General features: G+C 44.8%; 1 protein-coding gene across 3 annotated transcripts in view; it reads left to right on the top strand.

The window, feature by feature from the left end:
• The window catches only part of MNMIP1 (manchette microtubule inner protein 1), a 211602-nt gene that overhangs the window by 86424 nt on the left and 104670 nt on the right, over nucleotides 1-20508 (top strand). The gene's annotated exons all lie outside the window — the stretch shown is intronic.

Here is a 20508-nt window from a genome sequence, read left to right as displayed (position 1 = left end):
TCCTGCGTTACTTACATAGGAACTTGCTGAGAGTCCCATTAAATATTTGGTGGGCTCTAGGATAATGCAGATTGATCTTTGACAATTTCACATGGCATATTACAACCTTATCTGAGTGTCATTTAAGATCTCTTTAACCAAAATAAGCAGTGTTTGGCAGCAGTGTGCTGTCCGTGCGCCGTTCCCGCCACCCCCTCCCGCTGTCCCGTGCCCGTTCCCGCCCCCTCCCGCTGTCCGTGTGTCCGTTCCGCCCCCCTCCCCGTGTGCCCGTTCCCGCCCCCCCTTCCCTTTCACTCTCCGTTGCTTGTTCTTGTCTTTGAAGAAATCAACAGCCATGCTCATAACCCTGAAAGTAATCCCATGCACTAACCAGGACCCACAAGAAACCTCTGTGTGTCCCGGGCTGCACTTATGACATGAGTGGGTAAGTAAGCCCTCTGTTATCCTCTGAGGTAAAGTTATAGGCAATAGGCTTTTCTTGCAGTGTCAGAGGTTCTCCTGCTACGAAATGTGTATTGGGATAATATTTGTTTGTGGGAGACTTGTTTTTAGATTAATTTAACTGGTCTGCCCTGCCAAAGGATTTGTTGTGTACATTTCTGATTACATATGGGCATCCACTATAGGTCCAGGAGGAACGGTTCCATGCAATATTTATGAGATATCCACAGAAAGTATATTTACATTAAATTAACCTAAATGGCAACATTTTACATAGTACTAGCCAGACATTCGGACATGAATCTAGTCTCCTAGGTGTGCGTTCAGCACTCTACCAATCTGAAAATATTTATATTTAAATAAGTCACCCCGGAACAAACACGTCCGAATTTTCTAGAATGCCCTGCGTTACTTACATAGGAACTTGCTGAGAGTCCCATTAAATATTTGGTGGGCTCTAGGATAATGCAGATTGATCTTTGACAATTTCACATGGAATATTACAACCTTATCTGAGTGTCATTTAAGATCTCTTTAACCTAAATAAGCAGTGTTTGGCAGCTGTGTAATATTCTACTTGGGTGAGGATCTCCCACCAAAAACCTTTCAGTGAGAAAAGCAATTGTTGTAGAAACGATTAAATTAGCTCCTCTTTACAAACTGATAATGCCAAGAAACATCCCTTAACTAAGATGTGGGCTGTGAGAGCTGTGAGAGCTGTGTGGGCTGTGAGAGCTGTGTGGGCTGTGAGAGCTGTGTGGGCTGTGTGGGCTGTGAGAGCTGTGTGGGCTGTGAGAGCTGGGTGGGCTGTGAGAGCTGTGTGGGCTGCGAGAGCTGTGTGGGCTGTGAGAGCTGTGTGGGCTGTGAGAGCTGTGTGGGCTGTGAGAGCTGTGTGGGCTGTGAGAGCTGTGTGGGCTGTGAGAGCTGTGTGGGGAGTGTGGGCTGTGTGGGCTGTGAAAGCTGTGTGAGCTGTGAGAGCTGTGTGGGCTGAGAGAGCTGTTGGCAATGTAAATAACAATGCCATTTATTTATAAGTAAAAAAAAAAAAAGAAATGTCATGAGCAATGGCAATAGCTCTAACTTTTCCAAAGGCGAAACCGTTGCATTGTAAATGCTTGTTCACTTTGAGTCCTGAAATCCTAAATCTCAGGGTAGTCTTGAGTAACAGGCCCCTGCGAATTTGTTTACTCGCCCCTGGGCAAGGATTTGAGATCAAACGACAGACAGACCTCGGTGTCAGCTGGGAATGCTTTAGTGCCAGCCTTTTCCCTGTTCGGAAATAGATTTATCCTGCGCGTGCATTTTTTCCAAAAACATAAATGGGATACTCAAATTTGTATATTGAAGGATTGAATTGCATTTCCTTTCAACGCGCATGTGTATAGTGTGGTACATGGGGAGACGTGTGTGAAGGGCTCTACGGTGCCTACTGTGGGTCGTCTGATGGATGTATAGTTAATTGGACAATATATGTGGCTGTGGGGGATGTGAGTGAGACATTAGAAAATGAGCGAGTTATGTGGCCTAATAATGTGTGCCTGGTGGCTGGAGGGGCACATGGGATGTAGGTGACATACATTGGAGTGTAAAAGACACATAATGTCTATAAGGTGCATCTCGAGGCAGTGGGTAATATGTGAAGGCTTATGAGGTGTGAGAGTGGTACACACGTTCTACGACGGAGAGCTGAGCGACCTATCGTAATTATTTTGGGGATATCATGGAGACGTGTGCTGTGTGCTCTTGACATGGGGTGCGTTTCAGAGAGACCTGGATTTTGTGAAAGATATAGAATAGGTGGAGGTAAGCAAGGTCTGTGTGAAAGGTTCATGGTCCAAGGGTCTGTCCGTATGGGTCCGTGAAACATGGCCTGCCTCTTACGAAAACGAGACGTGCCATAGTTGGCATATCGGGAAAGTGTGTAGGTGTTATATGGGTAACAGCTGTGTATACATGCGCCGGATTTGGACAGCATGTGTGCGCCCACTTGGGCTTTCGACATATGTGTGTGGCAGATGTCACAGAAAGTATAATATTTCAATCAGCAAATGCAGCAGGGAAGGTTTGGTAAGGACGTGCGTTCCCTTGAGGCGATGCATCGTAGGCCTTATGCTCTTGGTCAACCCTTCTTTGATTGACATCTATTACTGCCCTTCTTTACATTTCATACAAGACCATTTGTGATTACTTGCAAGCCTTGTTTCATGAACTTCAATGTTTACAGTGCCTAAATATTGTATCTAGTTTCTTGTGGCAATGGACCTTGGATCATCTGATGTCCCTTCACGCACACTCTATTATAGCTATAAATTTATACATGAACTTACATTCACAGGTCACTTGTGTGCATCTTTTTACATGAATATTGAGCTACATGCTTCAGATGCCCTGCGACATCAGCATCGATTTTAGGTTAATATGGATGACCCATACGGTAGAGCCCATTGGTGAACCTGTTGCCTTGGATTACAGTGTTTGATTTTATTTAGATAAGCACAACCTTTTTTACGCTCGCTTGCCATAGTGCAGTATGGCAATCATTTTACGCCTCACCACTTTCAAATGTCACCAGCCACCACTGCATCCTGGCCAGGCCGATTTAAGAGACTTTGGATAGGCAGCTACCTGGAGTGGTAGGCGGATCTGGCTAGCAGTGATGCTACAGCTGCTGCAAGGATGTGACCAAAAAGTGAGGCAGGTAAGGCATGCATCGCTTGTCCACCACCACCCCTCCACCTTCATTAAACAAATTGGGAACTGGCACTTATTATTATTATTAAGATTATTTTTTCAAATGAAGCAATGCATACACATACATGCACATACTCTTTAACAGACACAATGAATAAGTGCATGTTGCATTGAAAAGACCGGTACACGGCCAACGCCTAAGCTGCACTTTACAAATGATTATTTGCTACACTAAAGACAAATGGGCCGGATCCAGTGCATGTCATGTATTGCCAAGTTGGGCTTCTTGTGTGGCACCCTAGGGTTGCCTCAGAGTACTGAGGCAAGGACTGCAAAAGTGAGCCACAGAGAGGAAAGGAGGGACCAACACAGAGGGGAAAAAGAAATCAACTGGTTAATGGAATGATCTTTCCTACAAGACTTCTATCTCACTCGATTGTGCAAAAGCGCACATGCGTCATTTTATGACTGGATTTCTAATAAACTGAAGGGTTGAACCACCAGGAAGAACGTGAGCTGGCTTCTCACCTAGACAGGGCAGTTTGACTGCATTTTTGAGCTGTTTGTAGCATTGTTTAAAGAAACTAGAGCAGCCAAGATGCATGAAAAATGCATAAACGTGAGACCGAGCATGTAGGCAAGGCCCCGTCTGAGAGTAAGTCATGTTTGTGGTAGACAAGTCCAAATGGTCCTATGGAGGAAGGCTGCCGCCTCATGCCAGAGAGCATCGATGGGTTTCCTGCCCCTCACTAGGCTGCCTCCAAGGCCCTGGCACCTTGCCTCTTGTGTCAAGCCAGCTGTTGAAGACTTCTGTGGTTGCTGCTTTGATTTAAGGTGGAGAACTGTGAAGAGCTGTTGTCCTCATGGTGCATTCATTGTTTTAAATCTATTTTTGCTGTTGTACAGGGTGAACATTGCTATAGAGCGTTACAGCACTTTAGAATAAATCATAGTTGCAAGTATATATAGAGTAAAACAGAATAGTAAAACAGTAAAAACACAAACGTAAATGAGTGCTTTACAAATGCAACATAATACAAGAATACCGTAAGAAAAACAAAAACAATGTAGAAGGGAAAATATGACCGTGAAATAGAAAGACAGAACGAGTACCCAAATAAATCATCTTGACCCTTGACATATAAAGTGGAAAGGTTACATATAAATAGGGAGTTGGTCATTAAATAGAGATTAGAAATAAAAAAAATGGAGGAAATAATGATTAAAGTTATAGAGAAAGCAAAAGAGTAATCATATATGGGAAAGCACCTATACCAGATAAAGAGGAAGCCAGGCTGGATATAAGGGCGAAGCCAACCAGAGACCATGGTTAGGATCTAGGGAGATAAGTGAAGAGAAAGGTTGAGAAAAGGACAAGAGGGTGATGGGCAGGTCCGTGCAGGAATCGAATAAAAGTAAAGCACAACGCGCAGAAAGAGTAGGTCCCGGTATGTGAGACGGGTGCATAAAAACAAAGAACGGTGACTGTGAATCAAGCAAGAGAGTGAAACTATACGAAGATATTGAGACTGGGGGACTACTAACTGGTGGAGGCAAACTCTTGACTTGATGGGATACTGTCTGCTGGTCACTCCTACACACCTTTATTGTATGTGATGGATTACTGTGTTAAGTGCAGCAAAGCAACTGGTTATCGCCTTGAGAAAGCTCTAGGGCATATAGTTGGTCCAAGCAAAACACGTGTCTCCATTCTTTTGGCATATAATGAATTAAATATACCACCTACCCATCTCATTTGGAATCTGATTAGATTATTTTACTATTAGTTAATGTGTGAGGGAAGTGCGGAGTCTTCGGATCCGACAGTGGAGCCAGGCCAACTCAAGATCATCAACTCTGAAACTGTTTTTGAGAAGTTATAATCAAATATCCATTTTGAATGTTATGTGAGAGGTAGTGTTGCAGAAAAAGGTGAAAAATAATGTGAAATTCTTTTGGCTACTATTCCAAGAAGAGGGACCGACTGGTCTGTATTATTCTGAATTACAATTTTTTTCCAGACAGCTGAAGTTGGATTTATAATTCCTTAATTGATTAGCCAAATCGCAATTTCGAATGAATAATGGCATGCCTCCAGTAAACTTGCAGCCCAGGCCTATAGCTCGGGTTCAGGGCCTTTACCAACTGGCTTCGCCTCGGCAGCGGTCTATAAGGCTATAATGACAATCTCAAGTACACCAGAATTCCTAATTATTACTGGTTGCCGTTGTAATCGACCTACAAATAGATCACAGCCTAGAGATCCTAGACTGGGGGCCTGGGAGTGAAATCACGTCTGCATCCTGACCAGTGCTTTAAATGGGCTGGTACCCGCCGGTACATAGTACAAGCACTTTTTTTATTTTGGAAGGGAGAGTACCAGCACTTCTCAAGAGAAATGCTATACTTTTAATTGGAGAGTACCAGCACTTCTCAGAAACAAGCAGGTACTCTGCTACAGAGTACCTGCACTTCTATTTTTCCATTTCAAGCACTGATCCTGACACAGGGGCAGTAGCATATGCTGGCAGACCACAGGGAAAGAACTCTTCCGAGTCTGGAGGGGCCAGGTAAATGTTTTGATAAAGGAAGTCAGTACTGGGTGTGATTAGAGGTGGTCGAGACAAGAATTTAACAGGGCACGCCGAGTCAACCAAGGGTTTGGCTTGGCTTGGAGATCCTGTGCTCAAGCCGATGCCTTGAAAAATTTTCTTATAAATCGAACAACAGCCATCATTTAAATCTATGATAAAGGCCGTCTCTTCAAAATTAAAAAAGATACTTGTTTAACATGCAGGATTGTTTCACCTAAAGGATATCAGATTGCCACTGCATTGAAAGGCATTGATAGTTTTTAAACGTGAACTCAGAAACATTCATACCCCGCCCCCAGTGTGAAGTCAATGCTATAGCTGAATTAAAAGGAAAGTATATTGTCATGCGTACCCTATATGTGTCATAGTTTCTTATTATACCTGGAACAACATTATGGTCTAGTAAATGAAACACAAAACATGTTTATACAGCAAACATCCTAAACTCTCGTATTTCAAGATACTCTCTAATAAACAAGGGGCTCGGAATAGTTGTCTAGAATCGCACAAACCAGCAGGGAAGCCGGGATTGATACCGGGCTTCCTAGTTTCACATTGTGTATTTCAGCCAATAGATGCATACCGTTCTCTTGTTTCACATCAAATATCACTGTGTTGTATTTCATTCATGGCCTTGAGTTTAGAGCATGGGTGGCAGGCAGTAGCCACATGAAAGCTCGGCTCGTTTTGGGCTCGAGGGATTAAGAGGACCTCGAGCTGAGGTTTCAGTGGTTCGCCCAACTCTAGTTGTTATACACCCCACCCAGTGAGTCTATGCCCAGTGTGAGTCTTGGACAAGAACACCCAAAGAGAGAACCTTTGCATGCATTGGATTGTAGTGGATTGTTACCGGTGTCACCTGGCCTACAGATTGTATAGATTAGAGGCGTGGGAAATATTGTGACAGTGACATTTTGCAAAATGTGGTTATTTTGTAGTTTTGTGATGTGTGCCATCTTCGCTCAACTTTGAGCAACATTTACAAAACATTTTGTTTTACTTGAGAGCACTGGTACAAAATATAGTCTTATCCTCGTTTTAGCTCTTGCGATTTCTGTTTTTCACAGGACTTTCTTTATCTACAATAGTATATAAAAGTTCGTCAATATGGCAAAGTTAGAACAGTTGGGGAAGTTTTTTGAAAAGTGATATTTTGGTACCCCACTCAGTCAACTTTTGCATAGGGTCTACCATTGTGCGGCACCACATGTGGTGCTCCTTAGTAACTTTTGACCTTTGCGAGCTAGAAGACATTTTTGTTCAACTCTGAAAATTATTCAACAGTAGTTGGATTATGTGGCAAGTATGTCAAATCCATAATTAGGCAAAAAGCACCACATGTGCATAATTGAATAATTCCTGTGACAAGGGGCGTACCTTGGTCAGTAAGATTGGGGGTTGTGGGTGAGCTTCCGATTTTTCAACAATCATGCTGGCATATCATATAATGCTAAAACACATTATACGATTAACAGGGTGCGTGAAGGTGGCTTTAGAGGCAGTGGAAATGGAGAGGAATGCGGATTGATAGGAGTACTAAGTGAGAGAAAACTCAATATTTTATAAAATAAACAAGAGGTTTGAGGATTTTCAAAACAGTGGGAGAAAGATTCTGTGTGAGCTTTCTTGTCTCTGTACGTAAAAATTATTGGTGAAATCTGACAGACAGCTCACCATACCCGACTGACACTGGCGTAGCAAGGGTGGCGGGGCGGTCCTCCCCTTTGCGGCACGAGTTTTTTGGGTGGCAGAATCCTCCCCCCCCCCCTTTACCTGCGGCCATCGTGGGCAGCAAACGCAGGGACTGCCACGGGCAGAAAAAAGGTCTAGCTGTGTCACTGCTGACTGAAAGTAAATGTACCCTACTATTTATTAGAAAATGTATTTACTTGGGGGGGACTGATAAACATTCAGGGCTCAGGTAAAGCCAGTGATGTATCCCTCGACTTTTCATAAAAGATGCAAGTGACGTGGCTTGTTTATGCACTTCCTCCTAGTAAACCTGCCGCAATACAACATGGCTTATTTTCCGGAAAAACATTTTTTGAGGAATTTTCGTGCAGTGAGTATCATTGAGAGAGATATGTCCTAGATAAGTTGCAAACATTGGTATTACACCTGCATTCGTGTGTCACTTTACTGACACCAGATAAAGCTAAAGATCCCATGGTAAGTGCAACACGTTATAACAACACGTACTGCACCAAAACACGGGTAACCAGGCCTACACACGTGCAGTACTTTATAACAAGATGTACTGCACTAAGGACAAAGGTACAGGGGCCGGAGCATGTACTACTCTCCAGCGCATCTTCAGCACATTAGAACAATATTTACTGCGCTGAGAACACAAATAAAGGGGCGTACATAAGCCTTTCTTAAGTTAACATTTGCTACTGTGAAAGTACAGGTACTGGTCCAGTGTGTGTGTGTGTGTGTGTGTGTGTGTGTGCTTCTGTGTAACAGTAGTTGCTGCACTGAAGACACAGTGGGAGGGAAGGCTGCGTATGCTCTATTTGTATGTTTTTGAAATGCACACATGAGCAGAGTGTTATAACAATTAAATATATATTAGAAATTAATAATACTATTGCATCCATCCAGCCCATTCCAACAGCTTTCAGTGACCTTAAATTGTCCAAATTGTTGCACTTGTAGACGTGTGATGATTAGAACTAGTGTTGGTAATGGCACTTGGGAGCGGAAATGGATGTCGAAAAGTACAGAGGCCTCTGGGGAAATGCCTAGGCCCTGGCACTTACCTTTTTCCTTCAAGTTAAGTACTATGTGGGTGGCTATGGTGGGGTGGTGGTATGAAATCTGACTCCACCAGGAAAAAGTAAAGAGATCTAAGTAGCCATAATGGTCCATCTTCTTGATGGCTATTGATGCTGTTTTTGCATCAACCCCAGCTCTGGAGCACATAAATGACTTTGCTACACACAGAGCTCAGTAGGACACTTCTTCAATCTTTGACATTCAACCGTTAACTGGACACATTGCATCATGAACTTTTTGTCAACACCCAGACACATCTCAAATGATAACGTAACTGGTAAGGAGTCTGTCGAGGACAACAAGGGTCCTACTGCACATGATCACATGACACTAATCTCCCCCTTTGTTAAATAAAAAGTACAGACAATATATATACATTAGAGCTCCTCATGAGTCATCAAGGTGCAGTGAAGAAGTTGCACTGTCATCTGGCATTGTAGATATAAACTCATATGTTTGACTTGGGCACTCGGGTGGACTGGTCTCACTTGTAAGGTCTGGAGTTGATGAACATCGAGGCATGTGCTTGAAATGTGATAGTCTCTTGTAATGGATTTTCCGGGAAGTTGAGTGGTCACCATGTGTCCTTCACTTGTCATGACTATTAATAGATCAGCATCATGCGAAGCATCAGTTTTGCATTTCCGTTTTTGTTTCACTAAGACGCGATCTCCTTTTTCAAAAACCGTGTCCCAACAGCTCGGGTCATGGTCCATTGCATTAACTTTGTCCCAATGGCTCTCCCAAACAGTAGGGTGTCAGGGGTTTCACCAGTTGTAGAACGGGGAGTTGACCGACAGGCACAAAGGGCTGGATGCAGAGCTGACTTTAGATTGATTCCTTATAGCGCAACGCACGGAACTACTTTCTTCAGCTTGCCCATAAATCGTTCAACAACACCAGAGAGGTGTGATTTTCTGATGTTTGACATTCAAGCAATTAAGAAAGTCCTTAACCTCCCTGCTATTGAAGGGTAGACCGTTGTCGGACTTAAGAGTAGAGGCACCACCCCATGTTGCGAAAATGTCATCTAGCCTCTCATAACTTTGTCATGGGTGGTCAATGACAAATCTTCCGCTAAGAGAAAAAGTGAATACTCATCAATAATGACCATAGGATGATGGCCATTGTTTAACACCTTGGCTGCTAGGGGGTTTCCCCTCCTGTGCTGATCCTTGATGAACCCCATTGTTCATGACAAGGTCAACTCGTCAAACGCACAGCGCAGGTAACACCCATGACGAGCTGACCTTGTCAAGAGCATGGAAGGGGTTAAGGGTCCAAGAAATCAAATGCAATTTTCTCCCACTCTTGTTTAGGAAGATCAGACCTGTTTAGCGGATGTTGTGGGAGATAAGCAGTTACACTGGTGACATGCTTTCAGTTGCTTCTCAACCATTTCATCAAGGAGAGGAAACCACACATAGTCTCCGAGGGCTCTCTTGGTGGCTAAAATGCCTCGATGTCCTTTATGCGTCACTTTAATTACTTGTTGCCTCAAGCTCTCAGGTATTACAATCCTCGAACCTCTTAGTACCGCACCTTCTTGAGTGACAGAAAGTTCATCCTGCACATTTTTTATATTCTACATCATCTGTGAGAGGTTGAATACGTCTTCTCCAGGATTGCGTTGTAATGATATCCTTGAGTGTGAGTATGTCTCTGTCTGTTTTGGTAGCAGCAACTATTTGCTCAATGGATAGAGCTGCAGGGATACTAGACTTCACTATGAAACTGATATACTCTTTAGCTGCTTTGGATGTTGCACTGTGACGTTGTAACAGCACTTGTGAAAAGTAATCCGCAGGGTTTTGACCTTTCCTAGGCTTATGCACAGTAGCGTAATCATACACTTGCAATCGCAACATCTACCTCTTAATGCAAGGGGGCATCTTGGCTTTTGGATTTCCGAAAATGGTGAGCAGCGCCTGGTGGTCAGTGACAAGGGAGAAGTAGTTTCCATACAGAAACGCGTAAAAATTTTCATAAGCCCACACTACAGCCAGGCTCTCTTTTTCTGGCTGAGAATAGGCATATAATTTCTGAGACAGACTTTTCCTAGCAAAGGCCACAATGTGACTCTGAACATTTGGATGTCATTTGTGTTGAGCAAGAATCGCACCCAACCCCGCCGGGCTTGCATCTACAACAATCTAAGTGTGTAACTTTGGATCAATTGGACCATTGGAAAGGAACATTCTTCTTTGTCAAATCTCTTAATGGGGCACTCACAGTGGCAAAGTCACAAATGCATCGGGAGCAATAGCTGGCCATGCCTGAAAAGGTTTTCAGCATGGTCACATCCTGCAGGAGAGAATTGGATGACAATGCTTGCACTTTTTCAGGTCTGGCGTCATCCCCCTTTCGGAGAATATATGCCCAAAAAACTTGAGGTTGGCTTTCTGAAACTCACACATTTCAGCATTTAAAGTGAGAACTGCATCAACCAGCAGATGGCATACTTGTGAAAGAGCTTTGTCATGCTCTTTCGTGCAGCCCAAAACACTAGTATATCATCACTGTAGTTTAAAGCATTTGTGAGAGGTTGAATTATTCAGTGAATGACATCCTGAAAGATTTCTGCAGCCAACGAAACACCAAAGCGAAGTCTTTAGTATCTGAAAAAAACAACATGAGTTAAAAAAGTAGTAATGCATCTACAGTCTTGATTTGATGGTATACCTTGTTCAAGTCAAGATGGGAGGATACTTTGGCACCATTCAACAGTGTAATCATGTCTGCTATGTGTAGACCTGGATGTCTTTCTCTCTCGATTGCTTTGTTGGCCTGGTGCATAGCACAAATGTACACCACTCCCCCACTGTCCTGTTTTGGCACTACCACAATGTGAGAAATCCATTGCGTCGGACCAGTGGAGTGTTTAATGGTGTCATGCGACTCAACCAAGCTTAGTCGTCAATCCTGATTTGAGGTCGTGTGGCACGTTCCTCAATCGTGCTGGTGAGTCTGTTTGTACTTTCTGTACCTGGTTATCACTGCCTTTATCTTTGCCCCTGGTCGTCTCTGCCTTTAGCGCTTTCTCGCACCTGGTTAGCTCTGCCTTTAGCTCTTCTTCGTACCTGACTGTCACTGCCTTTTAGTGTTTCTGCTTTATATGGATAATGGTGCTGTGTTACTCTGTGGTGCAGTATCTCTTCTTTCAGCCTTACCAGTAGGCTTCTTGTGTACTCTCTGACTGTGCTTCTCTGTAATGCCTTCACCTTCTTCAAGGGCCTCATAAGAGCTAGAGTAGAGTGTTGTCTCCACATACGCCAATTGTGGATCATTTCTTGGGGTGACACTTGGCATGCACAAGCAGTTTTCTGGACCACAGCAAACACTAAGGGAGAGCAGTCTTATTTCTTGGGGGCACATATCCCCCCTACTTGTCATCAACTGTGGCATCCACCCTAGCTCTGGAGCACATAAATGACTATGCAACACAGGGAGCACAGTAGCACACATATTTATTCTTCGACCTGCAACCATTAACTGAATGCTTTGCGGCATACATTTTATTGACCACACCCAGACCCACCCCAACTGATTACATAACTGGTAAAGAGTGTTGAGGACCATAGTGGTCCTACTGCACATGATCACACAACACTGCAGCTGTATTCACATTTACGCTTGCCACCTCTACTGTCCAGTGATCTTATCACCAGCGGTGGTAACCCATGGTATTGATATTGTGTGGATTTGGTGGAACTGAAACGGGTTCAGCTGCTTTTGGTTTCTATGTATCACTAGAGCATAAGACTTCAAACTTGCAGATTACCTCACTTTAGTCTGAAATGTAAACCAAAGACTAATGCAGTCATTAAAAATGAGTGCCCACAGGCCTACAGAAGATACTTGGCAATGCCAAACAACCCAGAAACAGAAGAAGGCCAAAATCTAACAAACAAAGTAATATAGGATATGTAGAAACTCACAAATCAAGTATTGAAAACCTGAAAACAAAGGGATCAGGGAGAAGAAGTGACTGGAACTTCGGGGAAGTAGAAATATGCCAGCAACTGGATCTTAGAAAGTAGAGACTAAGGGCCTGTTGTACTATTCCTATGCGCAATCCATTTATGTGCAGTTTGCACACTGAGGGCCTCATTTATTAGGTTTTGGCACAGGGCAGCGCTACAAGGAATCTTGCTGCGCTGACCTACGTCAAAAGAAAAGATATGGTGCATTCTTGCCCTTTTCCCCAGCGCTTGGGCACAATGGGCTTCCATGCGTCAACACAGGCACCCTTGCACCATGGTGCAAGTGTTCCTGCGTTGCGGAGCTGATTGATTTTGTGCAGGGTCTCCTTTGTGCACAAAATCAATTAATTCAGACGATTTCCTCTATCTGTGTGTGCAGCAGAATGCAGCACACATGGAAAAAGGAAAAAATAAGAAGAAATTATAACATTTCTCCTCGTTGCGCCTCCCTAACGCCAGCCCTGGGGTGGCCTTAGATTCGGACACATTCCCAGGTTTACTATTTCTCGTAAATTGGGAAATGCTACAAATTCCATGGGTGTTGTGTGGGAACACCCACGGCATCGCCCATGGAACGCCCCTTTCATGCGTTGTTCTGCGTGAAAGGGGCACATATTTAAAAGGCCATGAAATGCTACTTAAAGTGGCTTTTCATGGCCTTGCAAATATACCGTGGCACTTTGCGCCACCAGAATGCCAAAAAAGTGATGTTCCACCAGCACAATAGTGCTGCAAGAGGCCTCCTATATGAGGCCCTGAGTAGTTTACGAATGCAATGAACGATGTGACTTATGTACTAACAACTTGCATTGCAAACATTCCAGCAGGCAGCATGAAGCTTCTGGCAGAAATGTAAGAATTCACAACAAGGCTCACTAAGATCTATTTTGTGGCTTGAACTTGAGAACACAAAACACACAATAGAGCAGAACAGGTCAAGAGGTGGTGTGTGACTATATCAGAAACTATGAAACAGTAGGATGCAGATGTAGACCAATGCTGTTGCAAATTTGGTAAAACAAAGCTGGAACAATTCCCATCAGCCCACCCATTTGGTGGAGTTTACGTCACGTGGGAATTGTCTGATCAGTCCATACCAGGTCCGACCGTATAGTGCCGGTGTGGGAAATGGATGTCAGGAAACTAGCCATGATGTTTTACCAAGAAGTGGACTAGATAATGTGCAGTGCTCATGTGATTGTGATGAATAAAATTGACTACACAACCCCTGAGGAGCGTGTATACAGAGGTTGGTGTGTCAAGGGTTAAAAACACGCCTGGTAGGGAGGCTACCTTATGGCGCTGTGCAGGACGGTCGACATGTTTCAGCCAATGGGGCATTTCCCCGGCTTTCTTCAGGACCCTACGTATAGAGTGGCTACTGCAACTATAACTACAGGTGATATGTGAATGGAAAATAACCAAAAGTTTACTACTAGACAGATACATATCTACCAGTAACTTTAACGCTTAGACGTCCACTGGCGGGAAAGAAGCATGTCTTCTTCCTATGAACTTGAGAACCCCAGAACTAATACATTATGTCAACTTCTCATCATGATTAAATCAATAGATCTTTCACATATGGAATAAACTTGGAAAATATCTTTACCGTGGCCTCAATTCAAACAGATTGTAAAAAAGCAACAACAAGTGCATGCAGGATTTTACTGCTTGTCTTATTCTAAAGCACTTTAACACTTTTTCAGTATCATGCTCTAAGAGAATATTGGAACCCTATTTAACAGAAGCTCTTCTGTTCAAAATGAAAAAGGAGGTGCCAGACTAGGATTGGCCTGTTCGATATAGACAACAAAAAAAACAAAAATGCAAATATATTCGCCCATTGAAAGCTGTAGATTTTACCTCTATACGTTGGAATCCCTGGCACCTGTGATCTGCTGTTGTAAAGGCCTTTCAAAGGCTCGAGCTATTTTTCTACTTCCAAGTTTCCAGCCGAGGAATTAGGTCCTGATCATTAGCGATCATGCAATGTTTTAAACGTGTGGACATGCAGAGCTAGCAAGTGGCTTTTTAAAATGTATTAAAGCTGCCCTAACCAAATTAACTGCTAGCTACCTTTGCAAGTGTAAATGAAACAGAACTTTTAGAGAATCAAATAGTGAACCGTATCAGAATGTTTAAATGTTTTAAACACATTTTATTTTATTTTTAGGTCTCGCCTAGGCAGCGCATGTGCTGGCTGTCTCAGAGACGTGGTATTCAGTCTATGGGTTTTAATCACACCCAGCACTTTCTACTGGTTCTTTCCTCTGCTGTTACACATTTCTTTGTTATTATCGTTCAATAGCATACATTTTCCCACCTTTAGACTGTTTTGTTCTGCCTTGGAGACTGCTCCTGTTACATGGATCCTTTCACTATAGGCCATATGTCTTGCTTTAGTGTACTACTTTGTCTTTCTGCTCTCTCCTAGCTGCAGCCCCCAATTCACTTATTCTCCTGTGCTTTTTCCACAACAATACGTCACGCCCCTCGCAGCTTGTCTTTATTCTGAGCAGCTGCTCTTTCCTCCCTCTCCTAAACTGCATCTCCCATCTTCCCCCTCCTGCTTGTTTAAATTGCTTCGGGCTGTGTTCTCTGCAAACGCAGGTAGCTGATGTTTGCAACGTTACTGCTTTCCCCCTCCCACCCTCCGTGTTCTGTCCCCTTTGTACCTCCTACTTGTTTTAGATTTCCTCGGCTCGTGTTCTCGGCAAACGTGGCAGTGGATTTTTGCAACGTTACTGCTTTGCCCTCCCACCGTTTCTCTGTGTGCTGTCCCCCTTACACTACCTCCTACCCAGTCCTTGTTAGTGTTTGTTTCATTTTCGTTGTTAGGCTTCTTTCAGTAGGATATGACTTTTTGGGCATCTTTTGAAGGGAGTCATGCTTTTCTTTTTATTATTTGAATTAGAGGTGCTTGGGGCAAAGCTGGACAGCCATACAGCACCTGGGCCTAAGACAGCTGCATGGCCTTTGTGATGGGAAGAGACAGTTCCGGTAAGAAGATTCTTCCACAACTTTACTGTAACCATCGTCAAGAGCCACGCAGCCTTAAGTGTTTCACTTGCTCGTCATCTCAGTCGCTGCCTTATGGGCACCCTTGCTCTGGACTAGGTGCTCAGCCCCTCCAACTCTGAATAGTATCTCATCTCTGTTCAGGCCGACTGATCCTCTACTTCCTCTCTGTGGGCTCTCAGTTGTAATAAGGGCACTTTTAGTCAGATCCGCTTTTCTTCCCTCTCAGGTGTATAAACTTTTATGTTCTGTTATGTTATATTGATTTTGTAAGGCGCACAGCTACCCAAAAAGGGTTTCCCAGCGCCAGCCTGAAGGAACAAGAGAACTGGAATTACTGATTGAACATCCATGTCTTTAAACATTTACGGAAGTTCACATAAATAGTTTAATTCCTGAGCGATATGGGGAGATAATTCCCTAAGGTTGGACCGAGACCGGCAAATGAGCGACCACCCATCCATGAGAGTTTAACCCTGGGAACCAAGAATTTCCCCTGAGTAGTAGAGCGTAACAAACGTGGAGGTTGGTAAGGGTGCACCAGATCTTGCAAATATTGTGGGGCAGTGCCAGACCTGATCTTGAACATGTAGCTCAAGGCTTAAAATTTAACGCGATTTGCGACCTTCAGCCAATGAAGATCTTGCAAGGAGCCAGAGATGGAAGCAGTTTTGGGGATCTGACAAAGTAATTTGGCAGCAGAATTCTGCACCACTTGTGGTTTCCTTGTCACTTCCTTGTTAGCCGCCAGATAGAGGATGTTACCGTAGTCCAGTCTTGAGTTTTGCAGAGTAATAAACTACAAATGTATGTCTGTGTGCATGTCCTTGTATGTTTGAGACTGTCTATGCATGTGCTTCTGTGCTGATTACCAACTGCTCCACCTTTAATTAAATGTATGAAATCATTGTGCGGTCAGTTTTCCATACTGTGCCTTTGTTCCGTATCACTGAGCAGCAGCTATAGTTTGTATATGACATACAGCACTCCTTGTTCTAATCACGGAGCGCACTGTACTCCACACCACACATATCCGCCTTGGCTCCCACACACCTGAGTGAAAGCTGTGTTCTTTTATTTGGAGATGCTAGAGATATGCAGACGGTGCTGTGGAACTGCGGCTTGGTGGTGATAAGATCCCTTTTCCTTTTTAGGTCTCGCCTGTCGATGCGCATGCGCATCGAGCAAGGCGAGAGTATTGGCACTTATCCACTCTTTATCCACACTGCAAGGAATCGTGGCGATTCCTTGCAGTGCACGAGAAATTTAAGCTCAATGCGCATGCGCATTGAGCTTAAATGCGCGTGCACATGCCCCCAGCCGCCTGCCTTGCCTACTCTCTCTCACAGCCTCCCCCAGCTCCGCCCCCTCACTACTTGATTGCACGGCCGCTAGGCCGTGCCTCCCCTACTCTCCTCCCCCCTCCTCCTCTCCTCCCCTGCCTGCCTGCCGCTAGGCCGTGCCTCCCCTACTCTCCTCCCCCCTCCTCCTCCTACTCTCCTCCCCTGCCTGCCTGCCGTGTCGCACCTCTCCCCTCTCCGCCCCCTCCCCTGCCCGCCGTGTTACGGTGAAAGGCTTGTTTTTAAAAGTGTTGTGTATACTAACTCTCAGCCATGTCATTCCCCAGCCCTGCTATTCAGCACTTTTTCTCTCAGCTGTGTTCTGGTAAACACATTATGGTTTTAACTACTTTTTTTGGGGAGGAGCCTGCCTGCACGACAAGCTCACCGATGTAAGAAAAGCTGATCCGGTGGTTGCAAAACACGCTGTTTGCTCGACATTTGTGGTGTCTGTTAACGAGGAGTTTTAACATGCAGGCTCAAAGCGCACAACTGCTCCTCATTACAGCTGGCCGCGTGCCAGAAGATTTTTGGACGCAGGAGCTGAAATATAGCTCCACAACATCAGTTTAAATAAAAAAAATAAACCTGCAGGGTTATGTTTTTTTCTGCACGCTCCCTGCGCAGCTCCAGCCCGCCCTTTGCTTGACACCATGTCCGGCCGCGCGCCAAGCACTGCAAGCCCTGTGTTCGTATGTCGCGGTGGCACGTGATGGGCGGAAACCTCGGCCCAATCAGCGCGGACATGTGCCTCTCGTTATGTGTCGCCCTTCTCATATCGCCTGAAAAACACACTGTTTTGTTCTGGTTGCCTGGACTGCTCTAGTGAGCTTAAGGAAGTGACGTCATAACCCTGCCAAACAGTTGTCTTTTTGTTATGCTCATTTCTTAACAACCAAAAAAGTATATTTTAAAAAAAAAACGGGTTCAAGTCTCAAAGTCACAGATACATTCTTGCAACACTGTTTCTCATTTTACATATGCAGGGTTGCAATACTGTTGTAGCCATGGTAACTCGTGTGCCAAATAGCTAAAATATCACAATTTACAGAGTCCCCCTCACTCACCCTCACTCACCCTCACTCACCCTCACTCACCCTCACTCACCCTCAACCACTCACCCTCACTCACCCTCACCCTCACTCACCCTCACCCTCACTCACCCTCACCCTCACCCTCACCCTCACTCACCCTCACTCACCCTCACCCTCACTCACCCTCACCCTCACTCACCCTCACTCTCACTCATCCTCACTCACCCTCACCCACCCTCAACCCCTCACCCTAACTCACCCTCACTCACCCTCACTCACCCTCAACCCCTCACCCTCACTCACCCTCACTCTCACTCATCCTCACTCACCCTCACCCACCCTCAACCCCTCACCCTCACCCACCCTCAACCCCTCACCCTAACTCACCCTCACTCACCCTCAACCCCTCACCCTCACTCACCCTCAACCCCTCACCCTCACTCACCCTCAACCCCTCACCCTCACCCACACTCACCCACACTCACCCCCACTCACCCTCACTCACACTCACTCACCCACCCTCACTCACCCTCACTCACCCTCACTCACCCTCACTCACCCTCACTCACCCTCACCCTCACTCACCCTCACCCTCACTCACCCTCAACCCCTCACCTCACTCACCCTCAACCCCTCACCCACCCTCAACCCCTCACCCTCACTCACCCTCAACCCCTCACCCTCAACCCCTCACTCACCCTCACTCACCCTCACCCTCAACACCTCAGCCTCACCCTCACTCACCCTCAACCCCTCACCCTCACTCACCCTCACTCACCCTCAACCTCATGCTAAAGATTTACAAAAAAACCCATAAACAATTCTAAAAGCACTAACTCTAATGCTGCGAGACCTATTGCATTTCTAATGCTTGTTCATTGACTTGTCTGTCAGGCTCCCCCAGGCTGCTTGCTCGAGCCATGGTCACTACCCTGTGCCTGGCTTCGCGGGTCAGAAGGCACTGTTTCTCAACAAGCGGCTCTCTTTTCCCATCCGACTACTCTAGATTACAGATTATGCACTACTTGTTCCAGGGAGAGGTCGGCACGAAGAGCTGCAAGCCGAAAACCAGCAGCTGGGGGCGACTTTTAATCTCTGTTTCTAAATATTTTATGTTCTTCTAGAATGAGCTGTTTAGTCTTTAACCCTACTTGGGTGGGCAGGTATTATTTCCTCAGACATTTTGAAAAGATTGACATAGGCTATTTGCAGATGGGTTGTTGAGTTCTATAATACGCAAACCTTGCTGCAAACTGTACATTCGCACCCGCCAGACCTGTGTTTTTTAGATTAGATGATTTGATTAAAAGCTTGTAAAGTTCTTGGTTACTTCAACGGAGTGTCCCGCACTAAACCTTCCTCCTGTCAGTGTTGTGGGGCCCTATCCTAAAACAGAAAATTAGCATCAGTCCACTGGAGGTGACCGAAAGAACCATGTTTTGAGTTTTCTACGGAACAGCACTTCTGAGGGCTGCATCCTCAGTTCCAATGGCAGTTGATTCCAGGCTTTATCTGCTAAAAAGCTAAAGGAGCTGCCGCCTAAACGTGCCTTTTGAATTTTAGGCACTGCCAGCTTTGCAGTGCCCGCAGACCTGAGATTCCGGATAGGTCTGTAGAGGGTGAGTAAGGACTGAAGATAGCTAGGTTCTTTCTCCTTCAGAATCCTATGGCAGAAGCACAGAGCTTTGAAAGTTACGCCGTTCTGGACCGGTAGCCAGTGTAGTTCCCTCAGGGCCCCTCCCATAGGGGTTCGCCTTAAGATGTTCAATAACATCCGGGCTGCAGCATTCTGGACTTTCTGCGGCATTCTCATATTACTTTTAGTGACCCCTAGGTAGAGAATGTTGCAGTAATCCAATCGAGATGTAAGCAGAGCCTGAATAATGGTATTTTTAGCGTCTAGAGGTAGAAGGTCTAAGATTTCCCATAGCATATTTAAGAGACCAAAGCAAGTACCGACCAGTCTTCTGAACAAGATAAGGTATTATCAAGCCATACTTTACAGTCCCATTGTGCCGGGCCTCGTTCAGGTGGTAATTTGTTGCTCTTTTTATTTGTTCCCCTGTTGGCAAATGACATGGTTGGGTTCCCCTAGAGCTAACTCTGCAAAACTGCGGCAAACTTTGAAGGAAGCTGAGAAGAAAGAGCAGCAGTGGTGTATATTCAACGCTCCTCATTGAAAATGTCCCCTTCTTAAATATTATCCCAGGATTATTGCATATCGGTGCCAATCCCAACACCCTGTGGCACATGGGGATTTTCACAGGATCTCATAGGGACCCTTTAAAATACAATTCAAGCAATGGAGGTGCACATGCAACATTAAAGTAGAAATAATTTCCAGTTTCAGAATGAAACCTGCCAAAACAATTGTCATCTTTGGTTTTTTCTTTATCAATTCATCTCATTTAGCCGGCAATTTACATCTTCCACAAATAGTATTTTCACAGCCCAGCCAACACGGGTTTCACACAAGTAAAATTACGTAATCAAGGCGTGATTCCTGTGGTACATTGTTGTGTGTGCAGACCCATTGCTAAAATACTCTGAAAGCACTTGAGTGGCTGTCTTTGTTTGCCCCATCTGATGACATAAAGCTGCAGCACCGTGGCTGCCTCACTCCTTC

The sequence above is a fragment of the Lissotriton vulgaris genome, chromosome 2_1 (genome assembly GCF_964263255.1).
Source record: "Lissotriton vulgaris chromosome 2_1, aLisVul1.2, whole genome shotgun sequence".
Taxonomy (NCBI): Eukaryota; Metazoa; Chordata; class Amphibia; order Caudata; family Salamandridae; genus Lissotriton; species Lissotriton vulgaris.
Note: the sequence above shows the minus strand (reverse complement) of the source record. Positions and strands in the feature narration are given on the sequence as shown.